At 35.9% G+C, this 24,668-nt stretch overlaps 1 protein-coding gene across 8 annotated transcripts in view; it reads right to left on the bottom strand.

The window, feature by feature from the left end:
• Nucleotides 1-24,668, bottom strand: part of KCNT2 (potassium sodium-activated channel subfamily T member 2) — a 528,526-nt gene that overhangs the window by 490,353 nt on the left and 13,505 nt on the right. The gene's annotated exons all lie outside the window — the stretch shown is intronic.

The following is a 24,668-nucleotide window of genomic DNA, read 5'->3' as shown; positions in this document are numbered from 1 at the left end:
TTATACCCCCCCCAACAAAAAATGTGTATTCATTTTATGGGTACGTATGGATATAAAATGGGCGGCTAGGTGGTACGGTGGATAGAGTGCCAGGTCTGAAGTAAGGAGGACTCACCTTCCTCCATTCAAATCTGGCCTCAGCTGTGTAACCTTGGGAAAGTCACTTAACCCTGTTTGCCTCAGGTTCCTCTTCTCTAAAATGAAGTAGAAAAGGAATGTCAAACCACTCCAGTGCATTTGCCAAGAAAAACTCCAAATGGAGTCACAAAGAGTCAGACAAAACTGAAATGAGTGAACAACAATATGCTGTCTCCACCATGAACTTTGAACTCCTTGAGGGCAAAGATGGTTTTATTTTTGTTTCTTAATCCCTAGCACCTAGCATGATATCTGGTACACATTTTAAAAGCTTAATAAATGTTGTTGATTGACTGATGAAATAGAAATCTGACCCTCTGCAACTTCCATCATAGCTTATCTTCTGCTCTTAGAGATCAAGCATAAATTCAATCTATCTATTAAATGACAGCCCTTAAAATACTTGAACACATCTATCATAATGTTGTCCCTAAAATGTTTTCTTCTACAGATTAAATATCCAAGTTCCTTTGTCTGAGTCTCATATGGCATGATCTCCAATCCATTCTTTATCCTGGTTAGATTCCCAACTTACCAATGTCTTTCCTCAAGCATGAAACCCAGAACTATGAACACAATATTCCAGTTGTAGTCTGATCAGGGCACAATATAAGCAGGAACAGCATTTTCTTTGTCCTTTCTCTCTCAATGTACTTTAGAAACCAGAATTTGAACAGTAGGGTTTTCTTGTTCTCTCCATTTCAATTTGGGGAGGGGGGGAAGGTAGGAGGAAATGTTTTTTTTTTTTTTTCCCTAAAATGTTGACCCATATTGAGCATATCATACAATAAAAAGAGATATATTCTTAATGTCAAATGTTTAGTAGAGATAGAGTTCTAGCATTTCAGAGAGCAGAGAGATCAGTGTGGGCCAGGACAGTCAAGGAAAAGATATCACAAAGGAAAAAAGGTTTCATCTATGGGAAGGTGCAGATACATATTTAGAAAATGAAGACTATGTTTACACATACAGCCAATTTGATCTTTTGGTTGAATTGACTATAAGGTTTAAATAAATAACTTCTCTATTATTTCACTTCAGTGGATTGGCTGATTGTTTAATTAACCTGACTGGTACTTAAGTCAAAACAGTTAAATTAGCTAGGCATATAAACTTAGGCAAGATGAGGGAAAAATAGATTTTTTAATTGACTGGGTATTTATTATAAAGATAACAAAAATGAACTTGATGTCTAAATTATAAAAAGCACCAAGGAATTGAGAATTTAGTAATTGGGATTATATTATAGTATATAATTACCTACCTACATACAAAAACAAGCCATCTACCCACCCACAAGGTTTGTCAATTTAAGCCTTACTCAATTCTTAATTGATCATCATCACTGGCATTTCTGTATCTCTGCTATAAAACTAAAATATTTAGATTGATTTCATGTCCCCAGTAATGTCAATGTTTTTGTTTCTTCAGTAAACATACCAAAGCTTCATCCATTTATCCATTAAGGCATTCATTCATTCATTCATTAAGGCATTGATCAATTTCCTACTTTGTATGTGGCATTATAGTTGATAGGAAAAATAGAAATAGAAAATACCCACACTTATCAGTTTCAAACAATGGGCATTTTTCTGCACAAAGGCTGACAAAAATAAATCCTTCCTTTAGGTCTTCAATTGTGTTTTGACTCTGCAGGGTTAACAGTGTTCTGAAATAATTCGTTTAACTTTTTTCTGTATTTTGAAATGAATACATTCAACTCCTCAAGGGCTTGAAGATCTTTCCTCATACCCAGTGAAACCTTATCATCCTGCAAGATCAATCAGTCTTGGTACCCAAACCTCATCAGCAGTCTGATCCCTGGAACTCCTGTGAATGGAAGGGAGAGAATTCCCATTTAAAGAGGGCCACCAGGCCAGCCACATCATCATTTCCTATCAGGAAACAGCACTTTAGATTATTTCCTCTCCCAAGATACCTCCCTTCCTTAAATACTTTTAAGCATCATTTTGTGTATTGTCTTCTCCTATTAGATTATTAGACTGTGATCTCCTTGAGGGCAGGGGCCCTTTCTCCTTTTTTAAAACAGGATTTCCACTATTAGCAAAGTGCCTAGAATTTAGTAGGTACTTAATAGGTGCTTATTGATTGAGAATGAATTAAACATGGCCCTCTTTCCATCCCCATTTTGGGGTTATGTCCCTACTTTGGGACAAACAGGTGGAATAGTGACTAGAGTGCTACCCCTGCAATCAGAAAGAGATGAGTTCAAATGTGACCTCAGACACTAGCTGTGTGACCCTGGGCAAATTACTTAGCCCTGTTTGTCTCAGATCCTCATTTATAAAATGAGCTGGAGAAGGAAATGGCAAATCACTCCAGTATCTTTGCTAAGAAAACCCCAGATGGGGTCACAAAAAGTCAGACAAGACTGAAACAAATGAACAATAACCCTGTTTATGAATATCACTGGGGTGAAAATAGCAAAGGGGAGAAAGTAAAAGCTAAATCAGTTACTTAACAAAGCATTAGAAGCACTCATTAAAGAAATGGTTTGGAGCAAAGGAGTCATGCTATTTACTACTACTACTACTACTACTACTACTACTATTAGTACCACTACTACCACTACCACTATCACTGCTACTACTACCACTACTACCACTACCACTATCACTACTAGTACTACCACTACTACCACTACCACTATCACTGCTACTACTACTACTACTACTACTACTACTACTACTACTACTACTACTACTACTGCTACTACTACTACTACTACTGCTATTGAAAAGTAGTGTGTGGTGGTGGATAGAGAACTGGCCTCTAGCCCTATTGACCTGGGCTCAAGCTCTTTCTGACACATTGGTCCTATGTGACACAGGGCAAGTCAGAGCTTCTCAGTATTCTCAATCAGCTCTCGAAGACTACAATTTGCAGATCTTCAATGACAGTAGAGATTTCCACAGCAGAAGTTCCCCATGCCTGTGAAATCACAGACCTAGACTCCACCCCCATTAAAAAAATGGCTATGCTTTTCTTGGAAGCATCAGTATGTTCTATTGCCCCCCTGCAGAAAGTGTCATTTCTGAGATGAGTCTTTTTTTTTTTTTTTTTGGCGAGCATATCATGGCACTTCCAAGTGTGTTCTGAGTCACCTCCTTACCCTATAGCCAGCAGAGACTATTATGGCCCAACTTTCACCTGTTTTTTCCCATCTCTGCCATAAGCTAGGCAAGGGAAAGGGACAGCTGAGGACAAAAAGCTTAGATGGATTTCAAAATTGAGTTCTCAGGCAGAAAAAGAACCAGGACTCCAGGATACAACTATTCCTTGCCCTCTGAAATTGTAATCACACAGACTACTGAAATGACCACCTAACTGGTCTCCATAATTCAGTCTCTCCTCTCTTCAGTCTACCCTTTGCACAGCCACTGAAATAACCTTCCTAAGACTCAGGTCTGATCACGTCACTTTCTGGCTTCAAAACCTTCAGTGGTTTCCTACTGCTTTTTAAAATCAAATGCAGACTATTGAATCTGACATTCAAAGAATGTGATAGTCTGTCTCTAAACCTTTATTTCAAGCATCCTTTCACATTCTTCCCTTTCACATACTCAGTGTTTCAGCTAAACTGACTAAAGGTTGTTCTTTAAATTCAAAATTCTGTTATTTGCCTCTAAATTTTTTTCAGAGCCTATAATAATAACCTGTACCTGGATTGCCCTCCTTATTCATCTGTGTCTTTTAGGATCCTCCTTGTTGCTGTTCAGTCATTTCAGCCATGTCTGACTCTTTATTACCCTATTCAGGGTTTTCTTGGCAAAGATACTGATGTGGTTTGCCATTTCCTTCTACAGCTCATTTTACAGAAAAGGAAACTGAGGCAAATAAGGTTAAGTGACTTGCCCAGGGTCACATAGCTAGCAAGTGTCTAAGGTTGGATTTGTACTCAGGTCTTCCTGACTAAGGATCCAACATTCTATCCATTTTATCACCTAGCTGCTGCTTTAGGATCCTTATCTTTCTTCAACTGCCAAACTTTCTCTGATCTCTCCAGTGAAAATTGTTCCTCTTCAAATTTTTCTAGAGCCTCCTCATTCAATTTCTTCTCTGCCCCCATCACACTGTCTTGTATCATATTTATTGTTTTACATATTTTAACACCTCAGTCCTTTACCAGTAGAATACTAACCTCCTTGAGGGAATGTATTGCTTTGTTTTTACCTTTATATGGTTCAGTGATTCTCATAAAACCTTGGATTGTAATTGACACTTTCTAAATGTTTGCTGATTTTGAACTGTAATTCATGTATCCCATTACCCTTGACCTATCTGCAGCCTTTCACTCTATCCTCATATTATTCTTTCTCCTGTATACTCTTATCACACTATATTCCCATGGTATTGTCCTCTCCTGACTTTCCTTACCCATCTGACTGTTCCTTCAATTGTAATCTCCATGTGGAAGATTCTCAGATAAATTTATCCAGTTCTAACCTTTCTCCTAACTTCCATTTCCACATTGCCAACTTTCTCCTGAATATCTGGATATCCTATAGGCATCTCAAAATCAACATGTGTCATACAGAGTGCATTGTCTTTTCCCCAAACACTACCCTGTTCCCAACTTTCCTATAACTGTTGAGGGCCCCACCATTCTCAGTCATTCAGGCTCACAACCACAATGTTACCTTCAATTTCTTACTCTTACTTCAAGTCCTTTCGTTTTTACCTTCACAACATCCCTCACCTACATACCTTTCTCTTCATTCACACAGTAACTACCTTGGAATGTTGCAATCTTCTGATTGGTCAGCTTACCTCAAATATCTCCCTATTCAAGTCTGTTCTTTATTCAGCTGCCAAATTGATCTTCCAAATGCTGAGGTCTGACTATGGCCCTTCTTGAAGCATTCAAGTAACTCCTTGTAACCTCCAAAGTCAAATATAAAGTCATTTGACTTTGAAAGCCCTTCACAACCTGGTCTCTTTACTCTTTTGATGTACTTTATAATTTAGTAACGTTGGCCTTCCTTTTCCTGACACAAAGCTCCTTTATTTTGTACATTCAATTTTATTTTATTTTAAGACTGAATTATCTCCTCTTTATGAGAAATCAAGAAAAACAAAATTCATTACAAATACATATTGTCATACCAAACCAATTCTTACATTAACCACATCAGAAAAAGAGACAGAGACATGGAGAGACAAAGGGTATTCCCTTTGTCAGGGAAGGAAGGGCAGGAAAGAAGGAAAAAAGAAGAAAACACCCTTCAATCTGTACTCTGAGTCCGTCAGCTCTCCCTCTGGAGGTGGACAGCATGTTTCATTATGAGTTTTTTTGGAGTTTGTGGTTGCTTGTGTTTATCAGATTTTATTTATCTGATATTATTATTATATTTATCAGATATTTTTTAATTGATATTTATAATATTGTTGTTATTGTATAAATTGTTCTCCTGGTCCTTTTTAATTTCACTTTGCATTATCTCAAACAAGTCTTCCCAGGCTTTTCCTTTCATCATTTCTTATAACACTGTAATATTCCACCACATTCAAATTGTATAACTTGTTCAACCATTCTCCAATTGATGAGCATCTCCTTAGTTTCCAATTCTTTCTCACCACAAAAGAGCTAAATCAATGTAGCTAAAATTAGAAGAAAAGCAGGAAACTGGGAAAACTATTTGTAGCAAATTTCTCCAATAAAAATTTCATGTTTAAGACATATAGGGAACTGAATCAAATTTATAAGAATAAGAGCCATTTTCTCAATTGATAAATGGTCAAAGGATAAAATAGTTCTGGAGAGAAGAAATCAAAGTTATCAGTAGTTATATTTAAAATGCTCTAAATTACTAATGATAAGAGTAATTAAAATTATTAAAACAATGAGGCATCATCTCATATCCATCAGATTGGGTAAGATGACAAAAAAAGGAAAATGACAAATGCTGGAGGGGCTCTGGGAAAACAGGTATACTAATATTTATTCGGGGAACTGTGAACTCATCTCACCATTCTGGAAAGCAATTTGGAACTATGCCCTAAAAGCTATTAAACAATGCATATCTTTTGACCCAGTGATACCACCACTGAATCTATACCCCAGTGATATCAAAGAAAGAAGAAAAGGACACTGTGCTTTTTCACTTAATTGAACCTAGCCCATCTCCAACCCTGGAATGCTCTCCGTCCTTATTTCAAACTATTTACAGCCTCCCTGGCATCTTTTGTGATTCAGTTGTTCTACACAAAGTATTTCTCAACTTTTCCCCACGTCCTTCCTTCTAAGATCATCTTTTATCTATATCTTATATGCACAGTTTTTTGCAAGTTTTCTTGAAACTAGAAAATTAGCCACTAGAAAAACTAGAAAACCACTAGAAAATTAGCTCAAGGGCAGGGATGTTGTTATTGTTTGCCTTTTTTTATTCCAGCTCTTAGCACAACATCTAGAGCAATGAGTGCTTTAAAAAAAAGCTTTTTGACTGACAGAAGATGCTTTTTGACTGACTGAAGATGCTTTTCCTCCTCTGTTTATTCCAACAGTTGACTAAATCTAAAATGAAAAGCATCCATAGTATTTAACAAGTTCTTGTATAAGAATGTAAGTCATATTGCCTATGAGAAACGAGCTGTCTTGACCTTACGGTAGCTTTTTCAACTGCTCAATCACCTTAAGACCTAAAAGTCCATAAAATGGTGGATACTTAGTTTGATGGTTTTCCTTCCAAAAGAACAGTATTCAATGAAATTCTCAGAAGTGAACAAAATGACATAATAATGAAAGGAAATGAGAGGTAGTATTTCAAACTTTTAAAAATTGAATCTAAAGCAACTTTGCTGTTCTAATAAATAACTAAACATGTGTTATCCTAAGAATGAGAGGATATTGATGAACTTCCTGGCATGCTAATTATAAACTATTGTGTAAGGATAAGTGGATATGCATAAGTATATTTGGTTTAACATAAAATGATAAAATTTGCCATTGTTCTCAAATAGTTAATGATTAACAAACATCTACAACCTTAGTTACATTGATAAATATCATACTTGAGATCCAGAGGCCTAATTTAAAGGAATCTTGACAGCTTAAATCTCCAGCATTAAGAAGCAGAATGAAATACTTAATTCCATTTATACAAGTATACAATTACTATTGTTACATCCTCTTACAATTCATTCTCAATCATTCATTCTAATGGAGAGAAGTGGAATGAATATTCCAAATGGGATAATTCCAAATCATTCCATTCCTGTTTCTTGTGCTCTCTCTCTCTCTCTCTCTCAGCTCACACACACACACACACACACACACACACACACACACACACACACACACACATCAAAGAAACAATGAAGACAATTCCAGAAATTTAAAACTAAAATGTTAACTACCTTTCCCATTCTGCCTATTCTCTACTCTCCTTGCTAAATAAAGGTATTGAAAAGAGATGATAATTCAGGACTCCCAGGACTATTTTGTTTCAATATAGCTAACTATGAATGTGAGCAAATTATAAAGTCTCTGGTCTTCATTTTTCTCATCTGCACCCCAGAGTACTTTCTACTCATGCTTATGGGGTACATTCCTTAAAGGATGTCTGTCTCAGCAACAAGATATCCTATAGGTCTGCATTTTGTAAAATTATATTTCATGATCCCCCCATATATTTAACTTTCAGTAGTCAGCCAGAAGACAACACAATTAGTTCAAAGCAAAGGAATACGATAGTAAGAAGGTTTACAATAAAATACTCCATGTGCCTATGAATTTATCACACACTGTCTTACTAACATGCACATCATCTGAGGAGCTAGTAAGATAGACAGGTGGCACACTGGATAGAGTACCAGACCTAGAGTCAGGATGCCTTGAGTTCATATCTGGCCTTAAATACATACTAGCTATGTGACCTTGGGCAATTCACTTAACCTCAGTTTGCCTTGATATCCTCATCTATAAAATGGGGATAATAATACAGCATCTACCTCTCAGAGTTGTGGTGAGGATCACATGAAATAATAATTGTAAAGTGTTTAGCATAGTGCCTGGCACATCGTCAGTAATATATATGTTAGCTTTTTTTTTAACTACTACCTAGCTATAGTAAGTATAGAGAGTGAGTATGAAGGCTCCCACATTGTAAGGGACATAATTTGAAGCTTCAAGGCCCCTGTTGTCCTCTTTTGATTTCAGTATAATAGTACTCACCTGCTGAGATGCCTTAGGATAGATATGATATTCAGCTGGGTTCACTGTTGTCCTTTCCAGGACACAGAGGTCATAAACTCAAGGTGTAAAGTGAGGAATATTTTTGTTTTGGGACATAGACTATGCAGGACTTTGTTTTGCTTGCTGATGCATATTTGTTGTAAGATTTTTCTTTTTCTTTTGTTTTCTTTTACTCCAAGGCAGAGAGGAAGTGGGAGACAGAAAAATAAAGATGATTGCTCCCTGAAAAATGAGGATTTCCAAGCTATTTCAGAAATATGGAACCCTTCCCCTAGAACCTCTAGGAAATATCTTCAGTTCTGCCCCCTGAGAGCCTGAGCTCCAAGGTCTGTTGTGTTGCTGGATCCTGGTTCTCTCAGTTTGAACTCTTCTCTACAGAAAGATTGGAGTTCAGGAATCAGTGTCCTTGAATTCGCCTCTCTGGCTTCATGTACACACATCTCCCCCTCCTAAGCTTATGTGCTTCCACCAGAGGACAAAATGGCAGGCAGAGGAAGAGAGAGATATCCTTTCCTATTTGCTGCATTCTTCAAGAGGTACAAGTAAGGACTCAAGAGTTCAATCTTTCATCCATAATTGACTTCTCAAGATGACTGTCCTGTGGGCTGACTCTACCAGAGTTAATTTCCCTATTTTTAAATTCTTTAGTTGTTTCATCACTTTCAGTCATAGATATAATTCTTCATGACCCCATTTTGGGTTTTATTGGCAAAGATGTTGCAGTGGTTTGTCATTTCCTTCTACAACTTATTTTACAGATGAGAAAACTGAGGTAAACAAAGTTAAGTGACATACCCAGGGTCACTTAGCTACTTAAGTGTCAGGTCAAATGTGAACTTAGATCTTCCTGATTCCAGGTCAGGAATCCTGGCCAGTCCACTGCTCTACCTAGTTGCCTCTTTTAATCTCTTAGCATTTCCCAAACTTCAATCAATGAGAGAAAAAAAGGCATCTAGGCAATGCATAAAAGGGTAAATTCATTATTTCTGCCAATATTCTGCTTTGTTTCTTGACGCTCTCATATACAAATGAAGCCCTTCAAAGTGTAACACTCTCACAAACTGAAAATAGGCTTGTAATTTCATCAAACATATTCAGAGACTCAACTGATCAAGAGTTTCCTAATCTACTCTCTCCAACATCCCCCTCATAAAATCACAAAGTAGCACATGATCTCTAAAGAAATGAAATTATCTCTCACACTGATACAAAACAATAATCTGAGCTGAGTTGTCATCTCTATAACTGTAATGGTAATTTAAAATAGGGAGATCTTCCCTATTCATTAATAGGCCCATGTGATCTGCCTGGGTCACATCAGTCTGAGCCACATGGAGCTTGTGGTGGGAGGAGTTTGCTGAATGGGTGGAGCAAGAAGAGACAGCTAGAGCAGAGCGGAGAGTGAGTCATGAAAGGATGCAGGCTACAGGCTAGTGTGAGTGATTTTGTGATTTTGATTTGTTTAAAGGAGCTGGTTCATGGGAAGCCTAGGAGGGGGAAGGCTTAGGGATGGTCTTCTCTGCATTGTTATTGTGTATAGATATTTGTTACTATGAGGGATTTGGCTTTCTGGTGTCTGAATAAATGTTTTGGTTCTGTCTTCCATGTGGAGAGTCTGTTGTATTTCAATTTTGAATTGTGCCAATATTTGTGGACACTGTGAATTTCACATTGGCTTTATGCTAACTCATACCTTCACAGGTGAAAATATGATCAGTTTGGGAAGAGACTTTAAAAGACCTATCCTGGCATTTGATAAAGTGTCTACTTGCTGAAAAGAAAAATTGATTCAAGATATAGCGATATTGTATCCATATTTTCTCTTTCCAGTTCTTGCTGTACCATCACCTATATGTCAGCAAAGAAGAAAAACAAGTAAGCAGGAATTTGAAACCAAAAGTAAAGTAGTCCTGTCAGCCAAGGGACAAATAAATCATAAACTGTATGATCTATTGGGTATAGAAGAAAAGTCTAAGATGTATTTTATTATATATAGTGCTGGTTTAGATGATAAATTCTTAGACCAGGGTAAAGTACTATATATTTTTAAAGGTTTTCTTTTGTGTGTGTATCAGCAAAAAAACCTAGCATACTATATACATGTGCATATTTATGAATAATAAATGTAAGGGCTCCATATGTGGCAAGGGGCTCCTACTTGTAACGTGGGGGGTGTCATCATATGACTCAAAGGGAGGCAGGATAGATATCATTAGCTTCTTTTCCCTCACCCTTCACCAAGAGAGACTTTAATTCTTGCTAGGAAGGGAAGCAAGAAGTTGAGGCCAGAGGCTACTCTGATCTCTTCAGAGAGAGAAGGTACTAGGAAAAAATTTTATCTATCTGTTCCCTTAAATATTAGTCTAGGGGATACAATTGTGTTCAATTTAACTTCTGATTATTTTGTCATCATTGGGGAGGAGAACCCCAAGTTCTATTCTATATCCAACATTTGACTCTTTTCCCATCAAATACCAGTTCTACAATGAAAATATAAAGAAAATCATAAAGAAAACTATTTTTCCAAATCACAACAAAACAGTCATCAGAAAGGGTATACAAGGGAAGATATATACCAGATAATACAGAGTGAAGGAACTCTCCCATTAGGTATGAGATAATAATACCTCAACCAAGAGAGAGTTCTAGATCTCCCCCAAAGCGAAACTCCCCAAGATCTCTATTATAACAAGCTGGGAATGGAGAAATGATGGATACCGCTAGCTCTTCTCCTGTCTTCCCAAAATCTTTTCCTTTGACACCCTCAATTAAGATTGGCCTCTTCTATTTTCCTATGGAAACTGGAAGCTAGAAATATCCAAAGTGACTTGAAGTCTGAAGAGTCTCAAAGAAGACTTTTCTATATTTTGGGGACAAGGGTTACACAAAAATTTAATCAAGGTAAAGAAATATTTATTATTCTTATAATTACTATATTGCCAACACATGAACTAAGTATATCATCAAACAAGTTAATTTATAAACACCTCAATAATGTTTCGGTAAAATAAATATAGACTTCTGAAAACTAAATCTGCCACCTCTATTCCTAGAAGTTCTGCCTCTCAATTAAGCTCAAGGCCTTTGGCTTTCTGACTGCCATGGAATTCTATTGGTTCCTATTGAGCTTTCAATCCACCAAACCCTCCAAATCTTTTGCTTTCCAGACAAACTGCAGTTTAACCATGCTGTTTTTCCCCCAGTTTATATGTGGGAAGTTAATTTTTTAAAACATAAGACTCACATTTCTTCCTATCATAATTCACCTTATCAGAACTGGCCCAATCTTCTGGGTTTTGGTTAAATCATAAATTTTTAGCTGGACTAAACCTCAGTGTTCATCTAATACAACTCCCTTATTTTACAGATGAGGAATCTAAGGCCCAGATAGGTAAAGGGGAAAAATGTCATGCTCAAAGTTATACAAGTAACAACTGGCAGAACTTAGTATTGGATCTCCAAATGGATCTAATTGGATCTCCAATTAGTATTGGACCTTCAATATCACATATAGTTTTCAGCCCCTCCCCTCCCCCTTCCCACCAATTTTCCATGAGTATATATTACATGGGATGGAGGGTTTGGGCCCAAGGCATGCCCAGTGCAGTACAGTTTCCTTTTCCTTCTGGGGAGGAGAAGGTACTTGCTGTTGCTAGCAGCATCAACCATGTTGGTGTCCAGGTTCATCTCCTTCTCAGCCAGAGGCACTTAGAATGGCAGGGTGGGGAGTGGTGGGCTAGGCAGGGTTGATGAGTTGCAGGTTTGGGGTTAGCTCAGGCAGGACATTCCCACTGCCTTGGGCCCTGGATAAAAGCTCAGAAATGTTAGGAACAAGATGGTAGTCTTGCTCTACCCTCTCTCTGCCAAGATTGGCACCTAGAGGGCCACAGGCCAAAGCTGGAAGTAGCCTGGGCTGCTCCAATGGATATTCTAAGGGGGAAGAAATTTACTTAAGGGTATGGATCAGAGCAGAATAGAGGAATGGGGAGGGTGGGCTTCCTGATGGACACGGACAATGTGCTGCTAGTACTGATTGAGTTCACTAAACAACTGACAGTGATTGTGATAGTTATTCTCCTCAGCTTTGTGTCATCTGCACATTTCCTAAGGATGTTTTAATCCAGGTCATTGATAATAAAATTAAACAGATCAAGGCCAAGCACAGATTCCCTGGGGAATTAAATTCCTTTGGTATTCAACCTTCCAAGTTAACAACTACTCTTCTCATCTAACCATTCAAACAGTTCTAAATCTAATTATTTTGTTATCTAGCCCACATACCATTTTATACTGGAAGAGCAAGAGAAGCTTTATAAAATGCCTCAGTGATTTCTTGAAATTACAAAAGCATGACTACAATGGATCAAGGAATAAAACAGAATGTATGTTGACTTCTGTGAGTCTTTTGACCAGGTGTCCATTGACCTACAAGTTAGAAAATTATGGATAAATAGGGGTTTATGGAGTCTTTCAGAAAGAAATTTTCTATCATTTGTCTAATTGGACATAGCATTTTAAGTCATGTAATATTTATTTCCAATATCTGAGTAATTGATTTCTTAGAACACAAAATAGCATCTATTTTGTAATGTCCATGGAATTATAGAAATTTCTAATTAATTCAATTAGATTTCTCTTTTAAATATATGTAATATTCATGAACTGAATCAAGCATCTGTATTTACTATATCAGAGAGTCAACTAGCATTTAAGAACCTACTATTTGTCAGGTACTGTTAAGTGCTAAGAATTTTTTTTTTTTTAAAAAGGCAAAAAAGAAAATAGTACCTGCTCTCAAGGAGCACATAATCTAATGTGGAGGATAACATGCAAACTACAAAAGAGCAAAACATATACAAAGGAAAGTCTCAGTGGGAAGGCACTCAGACAAAGGAGGACTATGAAAGTCTTCTTGCAAAAGGTGAGCCTTTCTTTAGCTGGGGTTTGAAGGAAGCCAGCAAAGCAAGGAGGCAGAAAAGGAAGAGAATTCCATACATGAAAGACATGAGAAAAATCACTTAAAGTTACAGTGGTGTGGGAGGAACAGCAAAGAGGCCAGTGTCACTGGATACCAGAACACACAGAAGAGAGTAAGGAGTAAGAAAACCAGAAAGGTAGGAAGAAGCCAAGCTGTGAAGAACTCTAATAGCCAAACAGAGAATACCATATTTGATCCGGAAGGCAACAGAAATTTAGTCACTGGCATTTACAGTGTGTGTGTGAGCATGTGGAGGAGGGAGAGAAGGTGGTGATGATTCGATTAGTCCTACATTTTTTTAGGAAGATCAGTTTGATAGCTGAATGAAAGATGGATTGTGTAGAAGAGCCTTGAGGAAGAGATGCTAACCAGCAAGCCTATGTGTGCTTGATGAAAACCTGATAAAACTGCAAAAATTTGCATAGGAATTTGTGAGTAACAATTGCATGGACCTACAAGTTTACAGGGATTCCATTAATTTAAAGGAAAGTGATGATTAACGTACCTTTTAAAATTATGAAAATAAAAGTTTTATATGAAATATTTTATTTTTCTCTAAAAGAACACTAAAGAACACTAAAAGAACAGAATTGGGTCATGTCTACTTTTTTAACTTCTTAGACAATGATACCAAAATAGATATAGGGTTTTGTAAAATGCAATTACATCTGATCTTGAAAATGACTATCATTCCTATAAATTTAACACATAGGAAATTATGATATATTTTCAAGGGAGAATCAATTAACTAATTCTCATTTATACCATTTGGACAAGTTATTTTAACTACAAGTCAATATTACATTTCTATAAATCTTTTGTTCTATTAAGCAGACCAATGTTTTTGGGCAGGTATATCACATTCCAGAAAGCAGATAAATTTTATGAAAGTTGTCATACAGCAAGTTTCTTTAAAGTAAATTAAACTCTCTCATTGATTCATTCCCTTATAAAATGAGATATATTCTTATTTTGATAGGGTTTTTTTTTTTGTTTTTGTTGCTTTTTAAAAATTTTACAAATATTGAGAATTCTTTATCACCTTTCCCAAACTTCTAACTAGTAAAGATTCTCTTTATATATTCAAGTCTGCAAACATTTTAAATAGAAAAAAATGTTAAGCTAATCATTAATGATAATCAATATATATCATGCCTGCATGCAAGGTCTTACTCTTTATAGAAATATTAATGGTTAGAAGAGTATGTCCTTTTAAAAGTCAGAAGCCTTCTGAAAAGGGGACTTTCCCTCATACAGCTGGGTTCAGCCCAGCTGCTAGTGCCATTCCTTCAAAAATCACCTTCCTTCTGCTCATATATATCATCTGTTTAGTCATTTCAATCATATCCAACTCTTTGTGACCCCATTTGTGGTTTTCTTGGAAAAGAGTTGTTTGCCATTTTCTTCTCCAGATCATTTTACAAATGAGGAAACTGAGTTAAACAGGGTTAAGTCACTTGTCCAGTATCACACAGCTGGTGTATGAGTCCACATTTGAACTTGGGTCTTTCTGACTCCAGGCCCAGCACTCTACCCACTGCAGCACCTAGATGCTCATATATAGCATATCTATATCTATATCTATATATATGTGTATATATGAATATATATATCCATATATACCTATTTATGTACATATTATCTCCCTCATTACAATAAAAGCTTTTTAAGGTCAAGGACTATTTTTGCTTATTGATTGATTGAAAGAGAAGAGAAGGAACAAGAAACACTAAGATGAATATAAAATCCTAGGTTCCTTCCCTATCATGTCTTGACTGGACAAGGTGGAATGTCACTTCTCTATTCTCCTGAAGTCATGAGCTTACTCCGAGGCCTAGAATTTACCCAGTAACAGACCCAGATTTTATCTTCCCTAATCCCAGGTCACTGAGGTATAAACACTTGGGAAAATAGACTTGCCCTCAGCTGGTTGATTAGTATGTTGCAGAGAGAATTCTTGTTCAGGTCTATGTTGGGCTAGATGACCACTGAGGTTGCCCTGAGAATCAATGTTAAATTGAATTCTTCACTCAATGAATCATGGTCTTCTCTGCCTCAACCACTGCTTTCTCCCAAACTCTCTCTTGTTAGCATTACTTTGATCAAAAGAAGTTTTCAGAGAATGCTACAAACTGGAATGGACTTGGATCTGTACTTGGACAGTGTATATATGAAACAGTTGTATATAATATAATCAGTTGTATACAATATAATATAATTGTATATACAAATCTCTCATTTGACAGATGAAGCTAAGCACCATAAAGGAGAAGTGACTTACCAAGGATTACATAGCTTAAAAGTAGCAATCAGACCTTGAATATAGGTATTCTACCTTCATAGGCAGTGTTTTTTCAGCTCTCATTTGTTCCCAAAGGATGTTATTTATCCCAGGTTCAGACTATAGTACATACAGTATGTAGCATCTCAGATTCAAAGCAGATTGCTAAATTTCCAGAATAAGCATTCACACCTCCAAAATCAGCAAATATTAAAATCAAGGCTTGATTCATTGTTTTGTTGATTGAAGAGACTTAAGAAAGTGATGGAGAAAATGTTAATAATGCTAATTAAACTTCAAAGTGTGAGATGAAAATTTTTTTCCTTCAGAAAGCAGATTGTTAAACATTTACCAGCATATCACTCTACACAGAGTAAAATGGTTATATATGATATCATAAAGTCATCTTGGACTACAGTCTGCTAAAGAAGGGGATCCAAGTCAAGGTTCATACAGTATAGAACATGATTTAATTTATTTACATAAGTTCCTTTAGATAAACCTTCTTTCAACTGTAGGTTTATGTCTCTACATTCTATTCCTTTGGGGACAGGCTACTATGATGTTGGAGAAGTTGGAATTTCCTCTAATTTGCCCTCATATGAAGAGGAAAGGAAAGAAATAAATTTATAAAACACTTTACTTGGAGTAGAAAACCTGAAATTTCTAATAGTAATATAAATTCCTTGAGGGCAGGAATGCTCGCTATGTTGTTTTTGTCTTTATAATCTTAGAACTTGATTTGCATTTTTGCCTTGATATTTAACCTCTTCATGCCTCAGCATCTCCATGGATAAAATGGGTAGAACACTATTTGCCCATTTAAGTAATATGATTGAGGGATTATGTTCTGATAAATTAAAAACTGTAAGTGAAATTATGTATAGCTTTTCAGTCAAAAGAGCAAGAATAGTAAGATAGTATAGAGTGTATGTAGGAAAATTACCTCATGAAATCACTGTTAGCATCACAAGGCGCTTAGTTAAATAAGCACCTGTTTTGAATAGTGGACAAAATCTATGAAGAAAATATAGTCCTTTCCTTCTAAGATCTCAAATTGTAAAAATGATTCCTACACAGAAATGAGCAAGTTAAATAACTTGTATGTATGGCACTCCTAAATTTTCCCATTTCACATATTTGGAATTGAGGAAGTTAGAGTAGGAAAGAGCTCAGTTACACACAATCTATGATCCCCGGAACAGAAAAACACTTTTCACTCTCATCTATCCATGTGCAGTTGCAGTACAAACATGTTGGATCTATACATAACACTGAATATACCAAAGAAAAAGGACTCATAGCCTAAAATAAGTTGGCAGGCAGAGCAAAGAAGGTTTTAGAAGAAATGGTAGAGTGAGAAGAAGGCTGACACTGAAGACAACACATCTGAGTTTGAATCTTGTAGCTTCATTATTTGGAGGGTGTCATTTTACCACTGTGGGCATTAGTTTCCTCATCTATAAAACAAGAAGGTTCAACCAAATGACCCCCAAAGTTCTTCTGAACTGTCAAACCTAAGATTCCAAGTACTTCCATTGCTCTAAGAACCAATTAGGTAAACCTTTCAGCATAAATACATTTCAGTATAAAGGTAAACACATAAAAGTATTAAGTCAGTTGTCCATAAACTGGTAACAAAGTTGCGGGTAGCAAAGTATGCTTCTAACTTTCTATAGTGACAGGGAGAATTAAGTTATATACATAAACTGAACAAAAACTTAGCCTGTGACTTTAGTAATATAGCAAGGAATAAATGACATATCTATACTTTTGCACAAAGAATGATGATAATTCATATATTTTTTGAGTACTACATCTTCCATTTTTACATTTAGAGAATATTTAGATAATCACCACATATACATTTTATGTATTATTTTTGCTTTATAATGAAAAATACAAACGTGTTATTTATACAAATACTGCAAAGCTATAGGGAAAACTACTAAAAGCATGGTTCCCCAAAGATATTTAAGGAATTAAAGACAAATAAGGTTTCAATTCTGCTTTGCTCTCCATTTATATAAGTGAATATTACTATAAACCCCTACCTGAAAGAGAGAAGTTCAAATCATTTACAACACCTCCACACATCAGTTGGACAATTATACCATTGGCTGTCACTGTGATTGATAGCTTTTGTGGAGCCAATCCCTTATGTAAATTTCAGTATTCCCCCTGAATAGTCCTTTGATTGGTCACAGTATGAAATATAGACTGAAACAGATTCTGTTTTGCTATTTCAAAGGGAGAGCATCTTGTGAATGTTAAACTAGAAGTAGAAAATGCATTTTCACATCAAATGACTTAAACTATAGTACCTGGGCTTGCAATAAGATTAAATATATCATTTTTTTTTTTTGTGATTTGCAAAACAAAACAAACAAAACAGACCAACTGACGCCTTATTTTCAAAAAAGAATACACACACACACACCAATTTTTTGGAGCATACCAGTGATTTCATTGGCAAAGGGAATTCACAATGAGGAGAATTATCATCCTCTACCAATGCTGGTTCTCACTTTCTTCATGACTTATAGTCTTAGCATTGCTTTGGGATATTGACAGATTTAGTGACTTGGGCTGCCTCAGCTAGTATGTCAATTAAGTCTTCAACCCAAGTCTTCTGATTCTGAGGCCACCTTTCTATCCATGATATAGATATAAATATATAAACATATAAATATGTATGTATGTATGCATATAGATATATGGCTTAATTATAAATACATTTATGTATTTGTATCTCTATATACATACACGTATATGCACATACATATATATTTTTTCACTTATTTTTTTCCTTGACTTTAAAGCTAGAGTTTTAAACTTTTCTGTGTCATTGACACCTTTGGAAGTCTAGTGAAGCATATGGTTATGCTAAAAAACAAAATACATATAATTATAAAGGAAATCAATTATATTGAAATTATAAAAAAGAAATAGTTATTAAAATATGTGTTTGCATATATGTATATATATATTGTGCAAAATAATTTAGGTTATACTTGTAGAGGAAACTAATGCATTTGAAATGGCATCAAAATAATTAACAAAGAAAGAGAACAAGCAAAAAACCAATAGAGATGCTAATAATTACACAAATGCTGGAGGGATACATTAAAAGATGGTCCAGAGATGAAAGATACAGGAAAAATAACTCCTCTGGTCTCTCAGGAAAAAGAGGAGCAACAGCAGAATGAGGGAGATGGCAAAGGGAGGAATTAAAATATGGGGAAAGGAATGGAGAAATCCTTATTGAGTGGTGGGAGTGGGTCCCACTAAACAACAATTCCCAAAGAAGAGATTCTGTAATGGGAGACGGGAACCTCTTACTTAGCATTGGATTTGTAGAGAGATGACTGAGGAGAGAATCACACCTCCAAGGATAGTATGCTACTTCAGGAGAAGGGGAATCAGAATTCCTAGGTATAACTAATATCCAAAGGAGGGAGGGCATTGACAGAAGGAGATTTCATAACAAATAGGGGAAAAAAAATCATAGGGAGGGCAGAGTGTATAAATGACAGAATCAGGAACAAAGGAAAATTTCTACCAAAGGACAATATTACTATTATCTCTGTCTCTTTCAATCCATTTCTCACAGGAATTGATACTTCTAACTTTAAGCACAGCATAAAATGTGGGAAGGGAATAAGAGTTACAAAACAATAACACACAAACCATTTAGAAGAGGAAATTAGGTATCTCAGAAGCTTTAATTCCATGACAAACAGAAAGTAAAGAACAAATAAGTATAAACACCATGAATCCAAGATAAAAGTCTAGAACAGGCAGAAAGGAAAGAAAGGGTTTATATTTTTGTGACTTCCTAACCTCTGTGAAAAAGCTCATTGGTTTTAACAGAAAGTCTGCTTTGTTCTTAAGCAAACTAAGACACTAAGCTTAAGACTTTTGAGTTTGGCTTTGAATTTCACATTTGCCACTTAATACCAAGAAAAAGGGTAAGGAATAGAAAGTAAAAGAAGGAAAGATGAGGATGTCTTGTGGTAGTGTATGATCTAAGTAAAAGCCCTGGAGGCAAAAATGAGCAAGTCAAGCATCTGGACAAGAATATTTATTTGACTGGATCAAAACAACCAAACCGGTAATTATAAGAATTGAAGTTGAGGATATATAAGGAAAAAATAAGGTTCACAGAAGACAATGAATGTCATTTTAAGTAATATAGATTTCCTATGATAATGGGAATGATTGTAATCAGAAAAATTACATAAGTTCTTTGACCAAGAAATAATGAGATGAAAGCAGAAATTTAGGTAGGTAAATTTAGATAAGTAGGTAACATTTAGAAGACAACATATAAAATCACTTGAGGGAAAGAAATGAGATAGGACACTATTAAAATACTATAGATATGATGCAATGAGGGTCTGGATTGCAGGAATAGTTGTAGTAACATAAAAGCAAGAGAAATCTAAGACAGCCTAAGGTAGAAGAATTAGTTGTACCTAGTAAGTATCTCTATGTGAGGAACAAAGATGAGAGAAAAGTAAAACAACCAGATCAAGTCTGTGAATGGAAAAGAATGGGGATTTGATAATGATATTTATGGTAATGAAGAAATTGGGAAGGAAGCATAGTTTGAGACTACCACTTTTAATAGTGACAGATAACAACAATAGAAGTCATGCTCAATTTATGTATCACCTATCAGTGCAAATTCTTATCAAATAAGTATGCATTTTATATAATGTTATTTAGATAACATGTTACATCATCTAAATATGAACACAATTATTCCCATTATACCACATGCCAGACAGAAGATTCTATCCTGTTTATTGTTTTTAACTATAAAAATACATTAAATTCAACCTAACTAAACAGTGCCCTAAAGAACAAAATATCTCTCATACTCACTGAAATTTTACAAGACTCCTTGAAATATGTAACTGAAATTACTTTGTCCTCTGACCCTATAACTGTTAATTTCAAATGAAGCAAAAAAACATGTATACTTGCCAAGAGTGTTTGCTATACTCATAAATAATACCCAGTTCAAAGTTTAAACAGAACAAGGGATTCCTACAAATAGTGAGGTCTTCTAGATATTCCTGTTTGCAGATAACATCATTGCACTGATTTTATGAAGGACAGGAACACTGTAAAGACTCATAAATAAATTCCACAATCACTCAACAGAATTTAACCTAACTATCCACAAAGAAAAACCAAGTGGATGAAGAATGTTTATGATTCTGTGATATTTCATTGAATGGACAACACATAGAACCAAGCTATGTGCATCTTGGACAAAGGTAATGCAAAGACAATTAGCTTGGCCCAGAACTTAATAGGAGGAGGAAACTGAGATGGATTGCCTTTAGGAAAGTGTGCAATATTTGTAACGATCTCACATTTCCCCAGAATCAAAGCCCTATACTTATAACTCCAAAATTTTTTCAATGATGCCATCTTTCAAAAATTTAAGTGGAAGGTGACCTAAAAGACTACAGAGAAGCTCATGATAGGTGTGAGTAGGACATAACACATTACCAACAAATAATTACTTTAGAGAATCTTTGTAAAAGATAACATCAGAGAGATGTGTGTGTCCTTCCTTCACTGCAGAAGGAGATCATGCCATCAGAGAAATGATGACATGACTTGCACTTGACTTTGTTTGGAGTGAGAGAGGGCTGTGCAGGTCACCAGCCTCACTTCTCCTCCAGAGTCATCGAATCCAGTGACCAGATATTCATCAGGATGACTGGGGATGACCCAGGATGAGGCAATTGGGGTTAAATGACTTGCCCAAGGTCACACAACTAGTAAGTGTCAAGTGTCTGAGGTGAGATTTGAAGTCAGGTTCTCCTGACTCCTGCCCTGGTGCTCTATCCACTGCACGACCTAGCTGCCCTCGTCAGAGAGATATGTGACTAGAAAAAGAGGGATTACAGAAAGTCTAATGTTTCACTGCTATGAATGCAGTAGCAAGAGAGTCTTACCCTGACTCTAGTACTCTGAGTACACTGGGTGGAGGAACACTGGGGATATATAGGACAAGACAAGCATCAGACAGGATTAGAAGACCCTAGCTGGAGGGAGAACCTACATTGGTAACATCACAGATTTAATGGATCAAGGAAAATTTGATTGTAGACTTTGGGATTTCTTTTATGAAAGTACTTAAAAAACAACATTACACAGAACACAAGAGGTTGTAAAGCAATTAGAAAAAGCAAAGTCTCTAGTCTAAACAATAAAGAAACTAAATAACACATTTTGATTATATTTAAATTGATTGCCTTTTGTGGTGACACAAAAGTCCATCAAGATGACCAAAGTGTTCTTCAAGGGATTAGCTAACGGTGTATTATCAAGCAATTCTGACCAAGCAAAAAACCAACAGAAGTGTGGTCATGTTCAGATACTTAGTGGTTTCAATAGCTTGTACCTATTAAAGACATCCTAATGGAGCTTAGTCATTTTATTAGGAAAGTCAAATATACGATAAGAATACCAGTATAAAGATGCAGAAATTTAATCAATCTAGACACTGTTAAGTCTATCTGAAGAAAAAAATTTGAAGACAAGATGACACTTAAGGGATCTTATGTAGCAAGAAAATAGAGATCGGATGGTTCCAATCTAAATTAATAAAATACACATTTAACACATTTTATAATCTCACTATGGCCAACTACTCTATTTCAGATTTTTGACAATTATCTTATTTATTTCTACTTTGTCCACAGAATTCTTATTGCCAACAGAAAACATATAGGGAAAACCACTGTTATTAATATCTGTACCAAATATGCTGCCAACTTCCAAAAGTGCAATAACTTTCCATTTTAACTTTGTATTGTTGTAGTGACACCCTACAGAGAAACAAATAATGTATAAATTTCTATCCTCAAATTTTTTTGTATTTAAATAGCAGTTTTTTCTTCTGTAATATGAATGAGTTTGAAATGAACATATTTCATCTAATTCAAATATACTTATTTAGCTTTTTAAATCCAGGCCAAAATCTAACTGCTATTATCCATCATCTGACTTTTCTATACAGTTTCACTATTTTAACATTTGTGATAACAACAGCATAGATATAGGAAAGAAAAAAAAAAGTAAAGTTCTTTTAGGTTCAATGGCTTAGTTTAGGAATGAAATACCAAAAAGCTTTATATCGCTTTGATGCCAATTTAATCAAAATTAAATTTTTGCCCAAAGCAACAATGACTAAAGTCATCACTATCAGTAGCTTACTGGTATTTGTGAAATTAACTGTCCACTTCCATCTGGTTCCTAGGGGAATGAATGGCACTTTAATTTTTGGCAGACTCGAGACAACAGGCTGTCCATTACTAAACTATACATATGGTCCTCATTGAAGATACTGGTCATTCCCTGAATGTTAGACAATCCAGTTTTCCCCTTGGGAAGTCAAATGAGGAGAAAATGTATTAATCTAATTTTATTCATATTCACACTGTGATTTACAAAACAGGTTAGAGAACATACTGAAATAAATTAATCATCATGATTCTAAACAAAGCCAAGTTCATGAAGGGTTCAGTCTTTGTTTTCTCTGGTTGCATTATTTTGTAGATGCAAGCTGACTCTTCAGGAATCACAAAGGCTACCTTTTTGTACTCATTTAAATACTCTCCAAATTTTCAGTGACACAATTTTGAGAAAAAGACAAGTATAGTTATAAAGCTGTAATTCTCATTTCCCTAAGCAGACTCAGAGTAGTGCTGGTGATTCAATTCCACAAATATTTGTAATGAGCGTACTATGTGTAAGACAGGGTGCGAGGCAGTGGGTATAAAAAGACAAATTTAAAATGGTTCTTGCCTTAAAGATACCCTCAATGCTGACATTCCACTTAGGAGATATATTAATACACATGAGTATAATTTGAACTATGGTGAGACAGGAGGATTCATCCTTGTATTCTAGGAATATGCGAAAAAGGAGAAAACATATTCTTTTTCAACGGTAGACAGAGGTAGATAGGCATGAGAAGCTGGAGTGATTTAGAGAAGATAGAACCTGAGTGATATGGGAGAGCTTTTCAACCCAGAGAGGGGCTAAAAGCTAAGAACTAGGTAATTCTCTGCAAGGGACACCTAGGACAGTTTCCATTTTTCCACTCTTTAAAGATAAATAGAGCTGGCAGCAGGAAAAATTGTGAAGACAAATTTCACCCATTCCAATTCCCTTCATCCTTCTTTCTCATGATCAGTAGCATTCCCCTGAGAGAGGCAGCATCATATACTAGAAAAAAGATTCTCAGAAGATTCTCAGTCAGAAAACCTGGAGTCATATTTGCTCACTTTTTCCTGAGGCAGCAGAGGATGCTTAGTGTATATCACTGACTTGGAAAGGTCTTAAGCTAAATCTACTGATATGGAAATCTTTACTGCAATCTCTCATCACAAATTCATAGAATGTTAGAGATAAAAAAAAAAAATCAGAAAATATCTAGTTCCTCCATTTTATAGATGAGGGAACTGTGGCTCAGAAAAATTGAGTTCCTTTCCCAAGCTCTGATGCCCTTCACACACTTTCTGTCCTAGCCAAACAGGCCTATTTGCTACTCTCTGTGCATAGATTTCCATCTCTCCATCTCTGTGGCTTTACATCAGCTTGTCCCCTGTATCACCCAGGCAATATTCACAGCACTGACAGCAACTATGAATATGCTGGCATAGTTCTAAATTGCAAAGTATGACAGACTCTCCATATAGAAAGCAAAAGAAAAACATTTACTCAGACACCAGAAAACCAAATCTCAACCCCAGAAAGCCAAATCCATCATAGTAACCAAGAAGTCAATATACATTAACACTGCAGGGGACAACATCATTTCCAAACCTCATTCCCCTCTCCTGGGACCTTCCCACAAGCAAACACTCACAATCCTAGTCTTCTGTCTGCCTGCATCCTCTCTCTTCCACTCTAACTGTTCTCACCAACTTCCTCCCAGCTCTGCTCCACCCTTCCTCTTCTACCAGTTCAGCAAGTTCCTTCCACCACATGTAACTTAGGCTTCCATGTGATTTAAGCAGGTCACA

Source organism: Notamacropus eugenii, chromosome 2 (genome assembly GCF_028372415.1).
Source record: "Notamacropus eugenii isolate mMacEug1 chromosome 2, mMacEug1.pri_v2, whole genome shotgun sequence".
In the NCBI taxonomy this organism is placed as follows: Eukaryota; Metazoa; Chordata; class Mammalia; order Diprotodontia; family Macropodidae; genus Notamacropus; species Notamacropus eugenii.
The sequence above is the reverse complement of the archived record's forward strand: the minus strand, read 5'-3'. Positions and strand labels throughout refer to the sequence as shown.